Consider the following 16,866-nt stretch of genomic DNA (forward strand, 5'->3'; position numbering starts at 1 on the left):
GTATATGTGGAACTAAGTGTGGACTCACCTGACTCTCACCAGATGAATGAGTTCCGCCCAATCATACTGAATAGAAGTGTTGCCAAAAAAAAATCAGCCAAAGTCGCTATTGGCTCGCTGAAAAGTCGCTAGTAGTCGCTAGATGACGTCATGACGTTACGTATGACGTCACAATGTCACGCACGACACGCTGATCCCTAGAAAACGTGCCCACATGCCTTCGTTCACAGTTCAAATGGGCAGTGCTGCTAGCTACTGTTTGGAGATCAAAGCTAATCTGCAGCCCTGCTTAACCGTGGGAAACGCTTCTGACAGTGGCGCAGAGTTACAATTATGCTGAAAAAAAAAAGATTTTGAATTAAAAATGCACCTTTTAAAAAGTCGCCAAATGTACCAAAAAGTCGCTAAAGCGTTAGATGGGTTTTTTTGTCGCCAGGGACGTCAAAAAGGCGTTAAATCTAGCGACAAAGTCGCTACATTTGCAACATGCTGAATAGAGGGGATAGCGTGCGTTCAAATCTGAAGTGAAGCAATGGCGGGGGGTGGGACTAGACCCGGAAACTGAAAAAAAAAAACCCAGCCAATTCCCATTCATCTTTATGGGAGACTTGAGCCAATGCATCTCCTTGCCAGTTCTTGCCGAGTCTACTCTATTTCGGGCAAACGATAATTTCCTGTCCGTTTCAAAAACAAGGCAAATATTCTTTTTAGGCTGATCCTTCAGTTCAGAGAGCTATTTAATCGTGTAAATGACAAATGAGCATTGTTAGATGACTCAATAGACAGTTAAAATTCTTTAAGATTGACAGTCAAACGCAACCACCGTCCTATCAGCACTGATTCTCAGCGTTGCAAAGGAACGAATGCGGACATGTAAAAACAACAACAGCATCAGCCCCTGGGGACTGTCGACCCACCGGGAAAATGCCCTGTATGCCAGATGACCAGTCCAGACCTGATTAGACAGGTGGCTACTGGTTCTCCCTGTCTCCCTGTCATTGCTTCCAGAAAGCTTTCCGGGCCAGCTCACTGCCAGCATGCGTGCCCATTCCTGTAAAAAAAAAATAAACAAAACAAACAAGGTGGCAGGATGGACGAGACCACTGCATTGACAGATTGATGGCGTTTATGGTAAACAATGCCGAGAAACCAGCGCAAACGTCGTAAAAGCCACGCTAAAAAGTGTCATTTCCCAAAAGTTTCAGCAGGCGTTTATGTCACGGCGCTCATCCGTGTCCCCCCTACTCTTCACCACAGCAGGCAGACAGGCAACGTAGGGTAGTGTGTGTGTGTGTGTGTGTGTGTTCGTGTGTGTGCGCATGCGTGCGTGCGTGCTGTAGGGGTGCTGACGGGGGAGTGATGGGGGTTGGGGTACAAAAGGGACCGTTGTCCCAGGCCCAGGAAGAGAGGGGGCCCAGAATTGGGTCCTTATTACATTGTATGTATTGGGCTGGGGGGCCCTTCCAGACGACTTTGTCATGGGCCCGGGCAATGTTGTGAACAGCCCTGCGTATGTGTGTGACACGCACATGCACATGCACACACAGATGCACGCGCACACACACACACACACACACACACACACACACACACACACACACACACACACACACACACACACACACACACACACACACAGAGGCACGTAGACCCAAAGGTACGCTGGCGCTGCTGGAAGCACAAACTGCGGCAAGACGGACTAACACACCATGACGTTTTGGATGCCAATGTCTTGCTACAGAATGTGCGGTTTTCCATAGCCTGGAGCTGGACATACTGTATGAAGGCAGAAAAAAAAACTAGAAATGCACTCAGAGAGTGCAGACCTCTGCCAAGGAAGCTGTTTGATAGAACATTTGATTATGTTACACCCTATTTTTTCCAAATCTTTCTGCCTTCTTTTTGTGGAGTTAGAAACTCGAATGGCAAAATTCACCCTATACCACAATGGTGAAGAATCTTTTTTTTTTGTTTTAAATCCTGATTCCGGTTCGTGATCCAGATCGCCACAAAAAGTTAATCACTTGTTCCTTTGGTCATTTCCAACAACTCCACAAAGTTTCATCCAAATCCGTTCTTGACTTTTTGAGTTATCCTGCTGACAAACAAACAAACAAACAAACAAACAAACAGACGGACAAACCAACGCTGCCGAAAACGTAACATCTTTAGCGGAGGTAATAAACTTTATATAGGAATCCCTTTTGCCTGGACCCATACACATTGTAATGTGGAGATAGCAAGTGTTGTAATATTGATTAAATTAGCTATTTATTATCTCTTTTTATATTTAATTATTCCAAGTTGGGTTTTTACCTTCGCCAGAAGGTTATGTTTTGCCCGCCGTGTATTTATTTGTCAATATGTCTGTTTGTTTGTTTGTACTTCGTCTAACTCAGTCAAAACTGAGCCGATTTTTATGAAATTTTGTGGGATGATTGGTCATGACCCAAGGAAGAATCGATTAGTTTTTGGGAGTGATTGGGTCAAAGGCCAAAGGTCAAGGTCAAAATGTTTGTTTGTACTTTGTATAACTCAGACAGAACTGAGCCGATTTTTATGAAATTTAGTGGGATGATTGGTCATGACCCAAGGAACAATCGATTCGTTTTTGGGAGTGATTGGGTCAAAGGTCAAAGGTCAAGGTCACGAAAAGGTCAAAAACGTACATTGAGCCGATTTTTATGAAATTTAGTGGGATGATTGATCATGACCCAAGGAACAATCAATTACTTTTTGGGAGTGATTGGGTCAAAGGTCAAAGGTCCAGGTCAAGGTCACGAAAAGGTCAAAAACGTAAATTGAGCCGATTTTTATGACATTTAGTGGGATGATTGGTCATGACCCAAGGAACAATCAATTACTTTTTGGGAGTGATTGGGTCAAAGGTCAAGGTCACGAAAAGGTCAAAAACGTTTTTCTTTGCCAAGCACTATATGCCAGAAGAACGTGTGCATGCTGAATTGAATAAGAGGTCAAGACTGGGCAAAAAATTTAATATTACGATATTCCTGTCCCATTTAAATGAAACTAACACCAAAATTTGGAGAATGTTATGCCCCACACTATGAAGATGGCCAGAAAAGAATAAGTGGCGTAGGCGAAGGTTTGCGCTCTACCGAGTGCCCATTCTAGTTTTTCATTTATTTGTGTTTTTTTTTTTCATTTTCATTTAATTTGATTAATTTTTCATTGATGGTATATCAGGTAATTTTTTGGTACAAGTCCTCTGTTATTACGTTGCCTCTGAAGTCCACAGTATGACACAACCCAACGTACAGCACAGCACAGGCAGCACAGCAGAACTTTTTTCTACATATTATTTTTTTGTGTAAGAGCTCCTCTAGCATTAAGTCAAGCAATTTGACTCGGCTAGATCTTTTATTTTCACTGTAGGCTATATTTCCTAACTGGCAAAAACTGTTGCATCAGAAAGTCCCATTTCCGCCCCCAACTACCCAGTACCTCAGCATTCGCTAGACTGCAGTAAAGATTGAGTGAGTCTGGGGTTCTTCATTCCCAAATCTCCCACAGCATGAAGATTCATCTTTGGCCCCCCAAAGACCTTTCTGACACGCACACATACACTCTACACACACACACACACACACACACACACACACACACACACACACACACACACACACCAGGGGTGGAACTTGAGAAAGTTCTCTATCAGTCACTGTGGCACGTAGATTCTAAAATCTACCAGTCACTCAGAATTTTCACCAGTCACCATTTTTAGAAGTTCATATTCAATGCCAAGTAACATAATTTTCTGATCAATACTTTTGTTAAATATGTCATAAATTCACTTACTGTGATGCCAATAACTCTTCATTAACACTTTGCTTAAACCTTTGATGTTGGATGCTGCGTATAATTCAGCATTAACCCGGGCCTGTAGAAAAATTTCACTCGTCAAGGTGACTGGTGGGTTGACATGTTTCACCCGCCAAAGGCCAAATTCACCCGTCATTGGCAGGTGGACGGGTGCTTATTTCCATCCCTGACACACACACACACACACACACACACACACACACACACACACACACACACACACACACACACACACACACACACACACACACACACACACACACACAGAGATTATACACTATTACTTTGAAGGATTCATAGCCATCCAAAATGACTGAATAGGCAGAAGATACACATGGACACTAACAGGGCCACTGACAGCTACAACAAGCAAACAAAAAACAATGAATAACTAATTGTGTGTGTGTGTGTGTGTGTGTGTGTGTGTGTGTGTGTGTGTGTGTGTGTGTGTGTGTGTGTGTGTGTGTGTGTGTGTTTGTTTGTTCGTTCACTGGAAGAGGGGACCACAGTACTGCTGTACACACTGTTTGTTTACAAGGTGGGACAGTCCCTTGGTCGAGTAATAAACCGACCAATAATAGTCTAGTATACTGGCAGTAAACAGCCAATAATAGACTCGTATACTGGCAGCGAACAGCTTTTAGTAAACTCTTTGGCTTTGGCATCCACAGGTCTTGCTTCCACTTTCATCATGTGGTCGTCAATCACAATATCTTACTTTGTATATAGTATACTGCACCCATGATGAACTTTAGCAAAACATAGTGGCTTACACTACCAGAAATAGTATATTATATTATGTACACTACACACTGTACAAATACCATTGTTACTTTTACTTTTAAATAGTGTTACGTTTATACTCTTTGGTCAGAGTATCATTTTTCAGAGTTAATTCTGCTCAATAAAGATTATGAGCCGTAGTGTTGAAATTACACTTGGCGCCTGCAGAATTTTATCCTGACCTTCAACTGCATGTTAGAGTAATTTCACTCGTCTCGTAAATTTAAGTTAATTTACTCTTAAATATTATTGACACCCCATTTTTTTTTTACAGAGTAGAGCACTCAGTCGAAGAGTGGAGTAGAGTCAAGCCTGCAATGCTTTGTGAATGCTTGACTTTTCCTCAGCAGTTCCCTGTAGTCGCTGTTGTGCTGTGTTTTGCAGCTCCGGACTCCGCTCCTGGGGGGAGGGGAGTTGGGGGGGGCTGGGTTGCAGTTAGCCAGGGCCGGGGCCCCGGGATGGAAGGCTGGTATGGAATGGCATGGTATGTATGTGCTTGTAGGGGCAGTTACCGTGGGCTACCAAGGCCGACAAAAGGCAGCAGGCTGTCAGTGATCTGGCCATGCAGGGGCTAAATATACCGCCGGGCCGAGTGGCAGGGGCAGGTGCCGGCAGCCACGCCAGACACTTGCACACAGCACAGGATGAGCTGCATACACCGTAGGTCACACTCTGTGTGTGTGTGTGTGTGTGTGTGTGTGTGTGTGTGTGTGTGTTTGTGACTTTTCCATGGGTTGAGTGTGGTGGGGGCTGCCGCCGGGGTGCCGTGTGTGTGTGTGTGTGTGTGTGTGTGTGTGTGTGTGTGTGTGTGTGTGTGTGTGTGTGTGTGTGTGTGTGTGTGTGTGTGTGTCGAGTGTGGTGGGGGCTGGGGTGCCGTTTCTGCTCATTGTGCAGCGAGATCGGAACAAAACACAACCCAATTTTGGGTTTCTCTCCACAAAGCCAGCTGGTCTGGCTTTAAAAGTTTTTTTCTTTCTTCTTTTATCTTTTTCCTTCCTTTCGTTTCCTTTCTTCTTCTTTTTTTTTTGAAAATCGAATTTATTTTTCTAACTTTTTTGATTAAGTGACCCTCAGCAGGTGCTGACGGGCAGTCCTTCCTGGAGAAGAGAAGAGAAGAGAAGAGAAGAGAAGAGAAGAGAAGAGAAGAGAAGAGAAGAGAAGAGAAGAGAAGCGAGCAAAGCAGCAGGACTGGTAAGTCTTTCCTTTTTGTCGTCTCTCGGACTGCTCTGGACTAGTCTGTCTGTCTGTCCTTTTCTCTCCGTCGGCTGTCCTCTCCTGTCCGCTGTCCTGTCCTGTCCTGTCCTCTCCTCTCCTCTCCGTCCGCTGTCCTGTCCTGCCCTGTCCTCTCCTCTCCGTCGGCGGTGACTACTGAATGCGTCCCTTCTTCATCCGCGCGGTGGGTTAGAGACTAGGAATGTCTGGGGTGCACTGGACATGGCCAAAGTGGTCAACTCTGAAAAAAGATGTGTCCGTGTGTTTGTGTGTGTGTATGTGTACGTGCATGTGTGTGTGTGTGTGTGTGTGTGCACGCTTGTACTTTTACGACACAGTGATTCAACACGTCTCCTTTGGTTTGGGGAATGTGAACCTGAAAATAGAAATGGAAAGGTACAAATTTAGAGGTGAATGGTGTTTGGTGAATGGTCCGGCCGGCCACAGGCAGCACAGCACCAGGGCAGAGGAGCGGTAAAGGGATATGTTTGTCCTGTGTCCTAGTATAGCGTAGAAGGGGGACTCAACTCGACTCGACGTGTCATCAACAGCTTAAGACTTGTCTCTCACTTTGTTTGTTCTTCAGCAGAGATCAAGAATCGAGGTGACCCTTACCTCAGGGTAGCAAAGTGTCACCTGACACCTTGGTCATCCACAAAAATCGACTCCTTGTTTTTTTTGGTCCTCTCTTTGCGTTTAGGCTATGAAAAGAAACAAAAAGCAACATGAAATTGCATTGCTGATGATCAAAGAACAAAGCTAAACTTGAGTTTACATTAAGCATTACCTGACACCTTGATCATTGACAAAAAAAATGGACGCCTTGCTTTTTTGCCTTCTTCAGGCTGACAGGTTACGGTGAGACTATGTAAAGAAACAAAAAGGGCACATGAAATTGCATTGCGAATGAACAAAGAACAAAGCTAAACTTGAGTTTACATTTTAAAAAAGAAACGTCTCTAAGTTCAATGTGCCTTTGACAGTGCTCGTGCTAGCCTGTTCATGCTCCACCAGTGCTAGTCCACACCTGTCATGTTGTGTCAGTGTGGAAGGCTCAGCATTGCTTGTGATCTCGAAAACAGAATTGTTTAGTTTAGTTTGCGTGTCTGTGTGTGTGTGTGTGTGTGTGTGTGTGTGTGTGTGTGTGTGTGTGTGTGTGTGTGTGTGTGTGTGTGTGTGTGTGTGTGTGTGTTCTATATAACTACAACCATATAGTCTCAAATTGTTTCCACTCAACTCAAACCTATTGCATGCAACTCAGAGGAGCTACAGTGCATGTACAGTATACGTGTATGTGTATGCGTAGGTGTGTATGTGAGTGAGCATGCACCATATACTGTACATGTCGATGGAAAGGGTGTGTGTATGCGTGCAAATGTGTGTGTGTGTGTGTGTACGTGTACATGACTGTGTGTGTGTGTGTGTGCGTTTCCTTGAGTTGGTCCTTGGTCCTTGGCCAGGCTGTCTAGTGTCTCGCATTGGGACTCCTTCAGCAAGTCCACCCCCGGTTTTGTCTTGCCCACATGCAGCTATGGAGGCAGGCAGCAGCTGCCGAGGCGGACCACAGACAGCCATCCACCCAGCCACGGCTGGACTGGTAATCTGGCATACAGGACATTTTCCCGGTGGGCAGACAGACAGTCATTAGGGGGGACGATGCTTTTGTTTGTGGTCAGTTTTCCGGCCCAGAGACCGGCCCACCATTTAGATAGGGTGACCCATCCATCGGTGCATCCTTAATATAGCCTACAGTGGACTGGAAAGAGGGGCTGGTCTATGCCAAAAATGCCCGGGCTTGTTTGTGGTCCAGTACCAACTCTGCACCCAGACAGCCAGCCAGCCAGCCAGCCAGACAGGCATGAACTATGATCCATGAACCATGATCCATGAACCATGATCCGAGCGCTGGGTGCCTGCTCTGCCCTGCCCTGCCCTTCCCTGTCCCGTCCTCCTCTCCCTCACGACCCATCAGAGGCTCATCAAGGGCGTTTGGGTTTGGTTTGGTTTTGGTTGGGCTGGCATAACCCACAAAATGGCCTGCTTTGCTTCTGGCCATGGTCTCTGGGTCCCCCCCTGCCCTGGCCGCAGATTCTGCACAGCTCTCCGCATCTCGCGTCTCGCTTTGCAGCTTGGGTTTCAAAACAGCCCTGGCCTGAGTGATACACGACTCTCCTTTTGTAGCCCCACTACCGTACCACCAGACACCCCTCATTTATCCAGAACTGATGTTTGATTTCGTCTGTCATTGGCCGTGCGATTTTTCCATTTTTCTGGACTTTTTTAGTGATATTTTTTGAAGCTGCTGCTGGTTATGGTTTAGCTTTTTCCATTATTATTATTATAGTGGAATTTCTTTGGTTTACTTTGGAAAGAACTATTATTCTTTTATTCTGGAGGGTTTTTTTTTCTTTTCTTATAGGGCCTACTGTAGGCTACCGTATGTATATTTACAGTATGGTCTGAAAGCGAGCTTTGTACTTGTAGACATTTCTTTGGTTCTTTCTCTGATCTGATCAGTGGCTTATGTTTTGGTCCATAATTCTGAACCTTTTACTTATTCTCCTATTCCTTTTGTGTGCGCACACATTTTTCCCCTTTTTCATTGCTCTTGGATTTGACCAATTCTGGTCAATTCCAAGAATCCAAGTCACTCACCATAGACCTTGTGATTTTAGATCATGTCTCTGGGAAAACAATATAAATGGCTTCATTTATTTAGTATGTGTTTACATACACGTGTTGACAACGGCTTGTTTTTCGACCTATGAAATTTAACGCAGTTGCTGTGGGAAGTCGTGTTTCAACATGACAGCAGCCGTTGGTGCATTCGCCATTTTGTGGTTCCCCTTACAACATGGTGGCCCCATAGCCTGCGGATGGGGCTCACTCCTCCTAGGATTAGCCTAGCCTAGCGCTGCTGTTTGTCTGCACTGCCGTCCAGAGCAGTTGTGTGTGTGGTTGGCGAAGGTTTTAAATATACCCTGTGATGTAAGGCCTGGCCCTCGCCCCTGCCCAAATGTAGAGGTCGCAGTGGGGCAGCTCTGAGTTAGGGAACATAGCAGGCACAAACACTGTCTGGGCTAGCACAGCGCTGTACTTAGGCCAACCAAGCACACTGCAACATTCCGACAACGCCTCTTGGCATCGCAGTTTAAAGTGTGTCCGAAAGATTAAACTGTTCCACTCAAACACATGTTGCAACGGTTTATTTCAAGGCTATGCCCTCCCAAATCTTAAAATAATAAAAAAACAGTCCACTATATAGTGAAATAGGGCCAATAACAGTCAATGCAGCCTCGTTCAGATTCCAGGTGTTTGTAAGCCATCATTGCAACTAGCTCTACAGGTATACCTGTATTACCTACAGTAAAGGAAGTTAATCCAATCCAAATATAATATAATATAATATAATATAAAATAATATAATATAATATAATATAATATAAAACTACAAATAATATAATATAAATGTAACATAAATATTACAAACCAAAATGTCAAAATTGGAGTGTAGCCTACCAGGTCTGCATGGAGCCTGGAGGGAGTTGACTGGTGAAATGGGAATGGAGCTGCAATGGTGGGACAAAGGTGACCCATGCTCTTGTCTGTGCCGTGCGTGCCGTCCGTTCGCTGCTCATCCAGAATGGATCACAGGTGTACCGCTCAGGGCTGGTTGCTATGCTCAACAGAACATGTAAATGGCCAAAATGTGTCCCTAGCGACCTCCGAGCTGAGCTAACGGGCGTCACACACGAGTACTCGAGTGGAGTGGCCTACATTCTCAATGACAAGCGTTGCGCGGGGACCGTTAAAAGAGGTTAACTTTTTAACAGCACAGTCAGTGCCTCGTTCTGTTCCGCTTTGTTTGCTGCCAGGGCTGAACTGGCCGAGAAATAGGACCTGGGCACTTTTGGCTCAAAGGGGTCCCTCAAAATTAGTGGCACAGAACTGACTCACAGGTGGGCACCGTACGCTCTTGGGCCCCTATTATTTAAATATATTTTATTTATTTATTTATTTATTTACATTTCTGAAAATAGGGGCCCATGAGGGTGCAGGGCCCACCGGGAAATACCTGCTATGCCAGATGGCCAGTCCAGCCCTGTTCGTTGCCCAACAAGGACGCGGTATACGCTTCCTAGACCATCCGTCTGAAATTTTTCCCAATTAATGAATGCAACTGTATGCGTTAATGTTCCATTGAGAGAATAATTGCCACTACCCCTAAATAAATGGTCAACAGTAGACTATTACAATGGCAGTGTTCATTTGTCATTTGTACAAAATAAATAGCCTGTCACATAAAATGGTGTTTGTGGTCACGCTCACAAACTCATGAAAAGCAAAACATTAAATACAAAGTTGGTAACCACAAACAGTAGGTCTACTAAATAATACCCTGGGGCAGAAGACATCCAGGCCAAGATACACACAACACAACAGGCCAAAATACTCTGCTCTACCCCAAAAATAACATGTATTATTTTCGTGTACCAGAGGTGTAGAGTTAGCCCGGCTAGAGTAGAGTAGTATGTCAGATTACCAGACCTGTATGGCAGATCTCTATGGCAGATTATCAGACCAGGCCTAATCTTAGCACTAGCATTTTAGGTACTAATGGGTACTAACCTTCACTACACTTCATAGGTCCTCTCTCTCTCTCTATCTCTACTATTACTTGTATGCTGCTATACTCTGTACTGTCCCCACACTCTGTACTTGCTTGAATGTTCTCCTTGTAAATAGCTTTGGTCAAAAGTGTCTGCTAAATGTAATGCAATGCAATGTAATCTTGATGTCCTGTTTGTGGCTGAGAAAAGGGGCAGCCGTGGCCTAGTGGCTAAGGAGATGGAATTTAGTTCAGAGGGTTGTGGTTTGAGTCCCGCCCTTCCACTCGCCATCTAGCTCCATGGTTGAAGTGTCCTTGAGCAAGGCACATCACCGAACCCCATAGCTTCAGGGACTGTAACAAACGCCCTTTAAATAACTGTAATTCGCTTTGGCTAAAAAGTGTCAGCTGAGTGTAAAATGGGGTCTGGCTGGGCCTGGGGCCTGGCTCAGTCTGTATTACGGTTGCCAACCGTCCCTAGAAATGTGTTATCGTCCCGTGTTTTGAGATGATAAAAAAGGGTTTTGTTACATATTGAACGGAAACAGGACATGGGATGTTAAAATGCAGGAAATGACATCTAAGATTTTTTTTTTTCTGGGAGAGGACCCCCAGAATTTAGTGTCCAATTTAGTGAACAATTCAGTGTGCTGTATTTTTTTTTCATTGGTAGTTATGTCTGTATCCCCAGGTGGGGGTGGTTGGGGTTGGGGGCATCAGCAGTTGGGCTGCCTGTGCGTGCCTGGGTGGTTTTTATGTCTTTAGAGGATACTGTGGTGTGGCTATCATGTCACACATCCCTGGAATTGCTGACATAGTTCCGGCATACTGTGCGTCCAACACGCATCCGAGATTCCTTAAATTAGTGAGTGTCAGGCTGCGGTTGTGATAGTGACATAAAAAATTACCGCTAGACAGCCAGAGGTGACGACCAGTTACCAAATAGCTACATATTAAATATACAAGTCTGTGGCCAAATTACTTACAGTATGTAGGCTACTACTTCTATTATTTTAACTGTAAGAAAAAATGCTACGTATTTGAGGGAGTGACTTGTAATTTGATACACTCCATGCAATACATTCCTTTTGCAGATGCATTGAACCATGGGAAAGCAGGTATAAAAGTTGGCTATATTTTTTGTTGTCCAATTGTTTGGGGTTTTTGTTCACAGAAAATGTGTTTTTCCATAAAACATTGTGTTCTTATGTATTGTTTCAGGGGACATACCAGTGGTCTACGTAGAATGCGGGTATACAGAGTATTCCCACTTCTAAATTTCTGAGATTTCAGTATACCCACTTAAAATTGATTGATCTATTGTTTTGAATAGCACAATTAATACAGTATACCCACTTCAAAAAAATGCTCAAATATACAGTATACCCACCATAAAAAAGTAGACTACACCACTGGGACATACATGTGCACATATGTTATGATATGCTCACTTAGTGGCCCATCCCCATAGATTAAAGCTTGGTGAGAATGTGGAGAGAGTACAGACTACATTACATTCCCACTGCCCCTACGCCTCTGCAGGGGCGTAGCACCAAATTGTGGGCCCTATGTATAATCAGCTCCAATTGACTCCCCCCCTCCCCAGCCATATATCTAGGCCTACATAAACCATACTGTGTGTGGGCGCCCTGTGTGCATGGGGCCCTGGTGTCTCAGTCATACTTTACCCCTCTTGTAGGCTACAACACTTCCACGGCACTGTACTGTTCTAGGCGAGGTCCCTTCCCTTCAGCTGCTGAGTCTTGTTGATCCTGGTGGATTCAAGTAGTATCACGTCCCGATCAGCACCGGGCTCATCGACTGTCTACATGCGGAGACAGGTGCTGCCTTCTCGGTCACACCGAGACTGGATACTCGGCCCCTAGGGAGACACAAGGTGCAATACTAACAGTGACCACTGGTATGCGCCAGAGAGCTAAGAATGCCGCGGGCTCGGCAGTGCCCGGCGCGTTTGGTAGCCTAGTTGAGCCATGCCGCTGCTCTGTTGACAGTGAGTTTGGACAAGGAAATCGTGGAATGGATGTAAGGGCAATGTGTGGTGTCACGACACATACAGGTGATAGTATGTTGTAGGCCTAAACACGCACACACACACACACACACACACACACACACACACACACACACACACACACACACACACACACACACACACACACACACACACACACACACACACACACACACACACACAAACTGTATTAAGCATGCCTCAATGGAACGCAGGGATTCACCTTCATTTTGACATTCATGTTGACATTTTCTCTCCCCCCCTGTTGTAGGTGCCGTGTAAAAGCAGCCTGGAAGCTGAACAATAAGCTAACTAGATACGGATGGGTTTGTGAAGAGACGCCTAACAGAAGGACACAGAAGGAGCCGAGCTGGAAGTTACAGAGAGACGGACAGAAGCAAGTGAGAATCTGGTGAGATGTCCTGAGTATATATAGGCCCACACATCAGTTACAATCATCAGAGTTCTAAATTAACACCTGCCAGCAGGCCCAATGCTCATGAAAATTCAGTTTGCCTGGTAGAAAATACAAACTTACTTCTATATGGCTGGTGGTGAAAAAAAAGTTAAATTAGAGCCCTGGTTACAAGTTTAGACTTCTTCAATGTCGAAATCAATACACATCCAACACATGCTGTTTTTAGGGTGTAAAACTGTAAAATCAAAAGGCCAAATGGGCAACACAAGTCCACAAGTAACGTCATCTAAAGTTGTTGCGATTTTGTGACTGACTGTATTGTGATTTATGGTGTTTAAAAAAACCTGCCATGTGCATTGCTGTCTATACCAGGAATCATTCAAGGCCGATAATAAACGTCATAGGCCTACATAGAACAGTGTTTTCCCCTTACCAGGACATTAACCGAGTTAAGTTTTTCCAGAGCTTTTTATTTTTTGTAGATGTGTGATCTAGTTTTATAGACATGTCACATCGCGAGGTCTTATGGGACATGTGAAAGAGTGTCACGGAACGCACACCACCACCTATAGCCTATTGAGTATGTATGTATAACGGGAGTTGGTGCATTTGATTTGATCTGGCGTTTCGAGCCCAAGATCCCGCTCAACTGCTGCGCTGTCGTTGCCTCCTCGAATTGAGTCCGCCCCCTTCCAGCGTGAAAATGAGTCGCTGTATCTCTTCCCTCAGTTTTGGATAGTGGTGTGACTGCGCCACACTGCTTTGCTTTGCCTGGAAACTAGTGTCTGAGACCTAGAGGGAGTACAGAACCGAACAGCACGCACGGGACACGTTGCTGGGTTGATTCTAGAACTCCTCTGGCCGCGTCGTGCCGTGGAGGTTCCGATCGGGCATTCAGACTTTCAGCATTACAGCTACTGACACTTGGGAACTCTTTTCAGTTTATGTGATAATCCATACTGGCATTATAAGTGGCTACTGTATACCTGCGAGGTCGTCTGTAGTTGCTTTGGATTATAAAGAGTGAGTGGGGGGATTGCCCTTTTACGCGTGAAAAGTGTCCACCCGTGCCAATTCAGGTGGACACGCAAAGCCCCTCTCGGACGGTCAATGCCATTCGGAGGACTGACGCCACTGAAGTGATATGAAGTAAGTAAAGTACGGCTATGACTTTCTGTTGATGCAGTTATGGAACAACGTTGACTTTGTGTACTTGTAGTTTATCAGGGGAACACAATCCAATGGAAACATTGTTGCGACATTTTAATAGGTTTTGGCACACGGTGTCTGAAGTGCAGCCTTTAACACTTAGCCATACCTAACCAAAGCAGTGTCCTTGTGCAACGTTTATAAAAGAAATCACACTTGTTTACCTCTTTGCAAATGGCAATCCGAGTGTGCTGCGCTGCTGTAACAGGAGTTGAAAAGCATTGAACATGCCTCGTCTCGATGAGATCACTGTTTATGTGACAACGCGCTATTTCAAAGAGTGGCCAATCTGTCATCTTACTGTGGCAGCGCCTACATTGTTGCCTGATAATAGAGTGGCGCTGGGGCAGATCATTCAACTCTTTTTACGACCGTGAGACCCATTAAGCGCCAAAACATGATCACCTGAAACGAAATGACACTCTTTCACTTGACCAGCCCGCGGCGTTCTCTGGGACTGTTTAGCGACACTCTGCCGCGAGTACCCGCAGGACATTTTCCTCCGTGACCATTCACTCTTTGCTCACGCACTGCTCAGTTCAGTTGACGTGTGTCTGTCCACCCCATGGACATGTGGTCGAGTGACACAGGTGTTGTGCCCACGTGCACATTAAGTGTTAAATTTGCAAACTGTAAAGTGCGCTGCGCTGCGCTGCGGGTATTTATAGGTTTAGGCTATTTTGTTAAAAAGGGGGATTCCGTGACGTTCATATCTGCGGAGATCTCTTTTCAGTGCGTGCCAACTGGAGGAGATTAAGCCAAGTTGTTAGTCTATAAATGGCATGTGATTGATTTTAACTAAGTCAAAGCCGTTGACTGGTCCGAGATGGCAGACATGGTAGTATGCCGAAGCATACTTTGATAAGTGCTCACTATTGGAATATAAAGTGGAGTTTGTGGGAATGCCTACTTTATAAACAGCGAGTTGGCCAGCGAATGGAGAATAATCCAGAGTTTATTGTCAGACTATTCACTTCTGTAGCCTAATGTAAATATGCAGAGTTCATACAAGGAGACCCATTGGCGACGTACAATGCAATAGAAAAGAGCAATACCTCAATCTGTCTGCAAATTGACAATCCTTGGCCCCGTAACCAGTTTCAGCCAAACATTCATAACACGTGTAATAATAGATCATGTGTCAGTAAATATAGATTGATATGTCAGCACCCGTCCAGTACCTACCATATTGTATTACACTTGGCCTGTTGCTGCAGGCGAAAGCTTGTTTCCAATTGAACGTTTAACTCATGGAGAGTTAACATAATGTTGCTCAACAAGCAATTTTGGTTTTGATCTGTGTACACTGGTATTTAAATGCTTATATTTAGAGCCCAAATGAGACCTTTTAGTTTTCGGATCCAGCTGTCTGTCTTCTCTCTGGACTGGACCCTTTCGTTTTCCCTTCTCTCTCTCTCTCTCTCTCTCTCTCTCTCTCTCTCTCTCTCTCTCTCTCTCTCTCTCTCTCTCTCTCTCTCTCTCTCTCTCTCCATACCGTCTTATGTGTGAAAAGGCTTATAGGCACATGTATGGTAGGCTATAACCTTCGCAGGGATGTGATGGCACCACACTCGACATTCTGGTGTGTGTGTGTGTGTGTGAGAGAGAGAGAGAAAGAGAGAGGGAGAGAGAGAGAGAGAGAGAGAGAGAGAGAGAGAGAGAGAGAGAGAGAGAGAGAGAGAGAGAGAGAGAGAGAGAGAGAGAGAGAGAGTGCATTTGAGCAAGATAGAATGTGTGGGTGACCACATGTGTGTGTGTGTGTGTGTGTGTGTGTGTGTGTGTGTGTGTGTGTGTGTGTATGTGTGTGTGCGTGCGTGCCTGCGTGCATGCGTGCTCAGGGCCTGGCAGGCCGGCCCAGTGTTTTCCGTATGTGTCCAACTATATGGTTGGCACCGCAGACTTTGAGTGGGCACCATTCATGGCACCGAGTGAAGGGCTCGGAGGGGGCATGAAAAATGATGAACGGTTGCACCACACTGAGGAGGGCAGAACGCCGAAACGCGTCTCTGTAATAATAAAGAATCTATGCATGGTGCAACCTTTCTCATTTTTCAGTTTTACAATATTTTGGTCAGCACTCTCAAAAGAAGAAATACATGTTAGGTAAAGCCTGCTCCAACCGAATGAAGGGCTTGGAGTGGGCATCCCATCCCTTCCTCCCATCCACAGCGGGGGCATCACAACATAGGCACGCGGCTTTTTCTAATTCACTCTGTTCCTAAACAACTCCTTTTCTCTCTCTCTCTCTCTCTCTCTCTCTCTCTCTCTCTCTCTCTCTCTCTCTCTTTCTCTCTCTCTCTCTCCTTTTTTCACTTCTCAGTCTTACTGCGTTCTGGAAAATATTGTCTTTCTCTGTTGTGCGTTTGTTGTCTGTTGTAGCGGTTGTGTTGGAAGTGGAAGTGTTGGCAAAGTGTGTTTTGGATCAAGATAGAGCTGCCTGTGATGGTCAGGGGTGCATTTCTCAAAAGCGCAGTTGTTAGCCAGTTAGCAACTTGGGAATTTGTCAATGGGAAGTTGCATTGTAAACAATAAAGTAGATAACATAGTTAGAAACTATGGTTTCTAGGAATGCACCCCAGACTTGCACACGTGTTTGTGTGCGGACACATATAGCATAGGCCTATTGCTTGTGAGACGCATCAGTGTCTGTACGATAATGAGAGAAAGACACAGCGATACAGCCGAGAGAGACGGGAAGAGAGGGAGATGGAGAGAACACAAGACAGTTAGTGAAAGAGAGACAAAGAGATTGACACAGGC

The 16,866-nt window shown here is 45.1% G+C and overlaps 1 protein-coding gene across 2 annotated transcripts in view; it reads left to right on the forward strand.

Annotated features, from left to right (window-relative positions):
• Positions 1–5,523: 5,523 nt before the first annotated feature.
• Positions 5,524–16,866, forward strand: part of mef2ca (myocyte enhancer factor 2ca) — an 87,434-nt gene continuing 76,091 nt past the window's right edge. Inside the window, exons 1-2 of one of the 2 annotated variants that reach the window (XM_063209836.1) lie at positions 5,524–5,817; positions 12,751–12,891. The gene's annotated coding sequence lies outside the window, so the exon portion shown is untranslated. The other variant, XM_063209837.1, reaches the window with a different exon arrangement.

Source organism: Engraulis encrasicolus, chromosome 11, assembly GCF_034702125.1.
Source record: "Engraulis encrasicolus isolate BLACKSEA-1 chromosome 11, IST_EnEncr_1.0, whole genome shotgun sequence".
Lineage (NCBI taxonomy): Eukaryota > Metazoa > Chordata > Actinopteri > Clupeiformes > Engraulidae > Engraulis > Engraulis encrasicolus.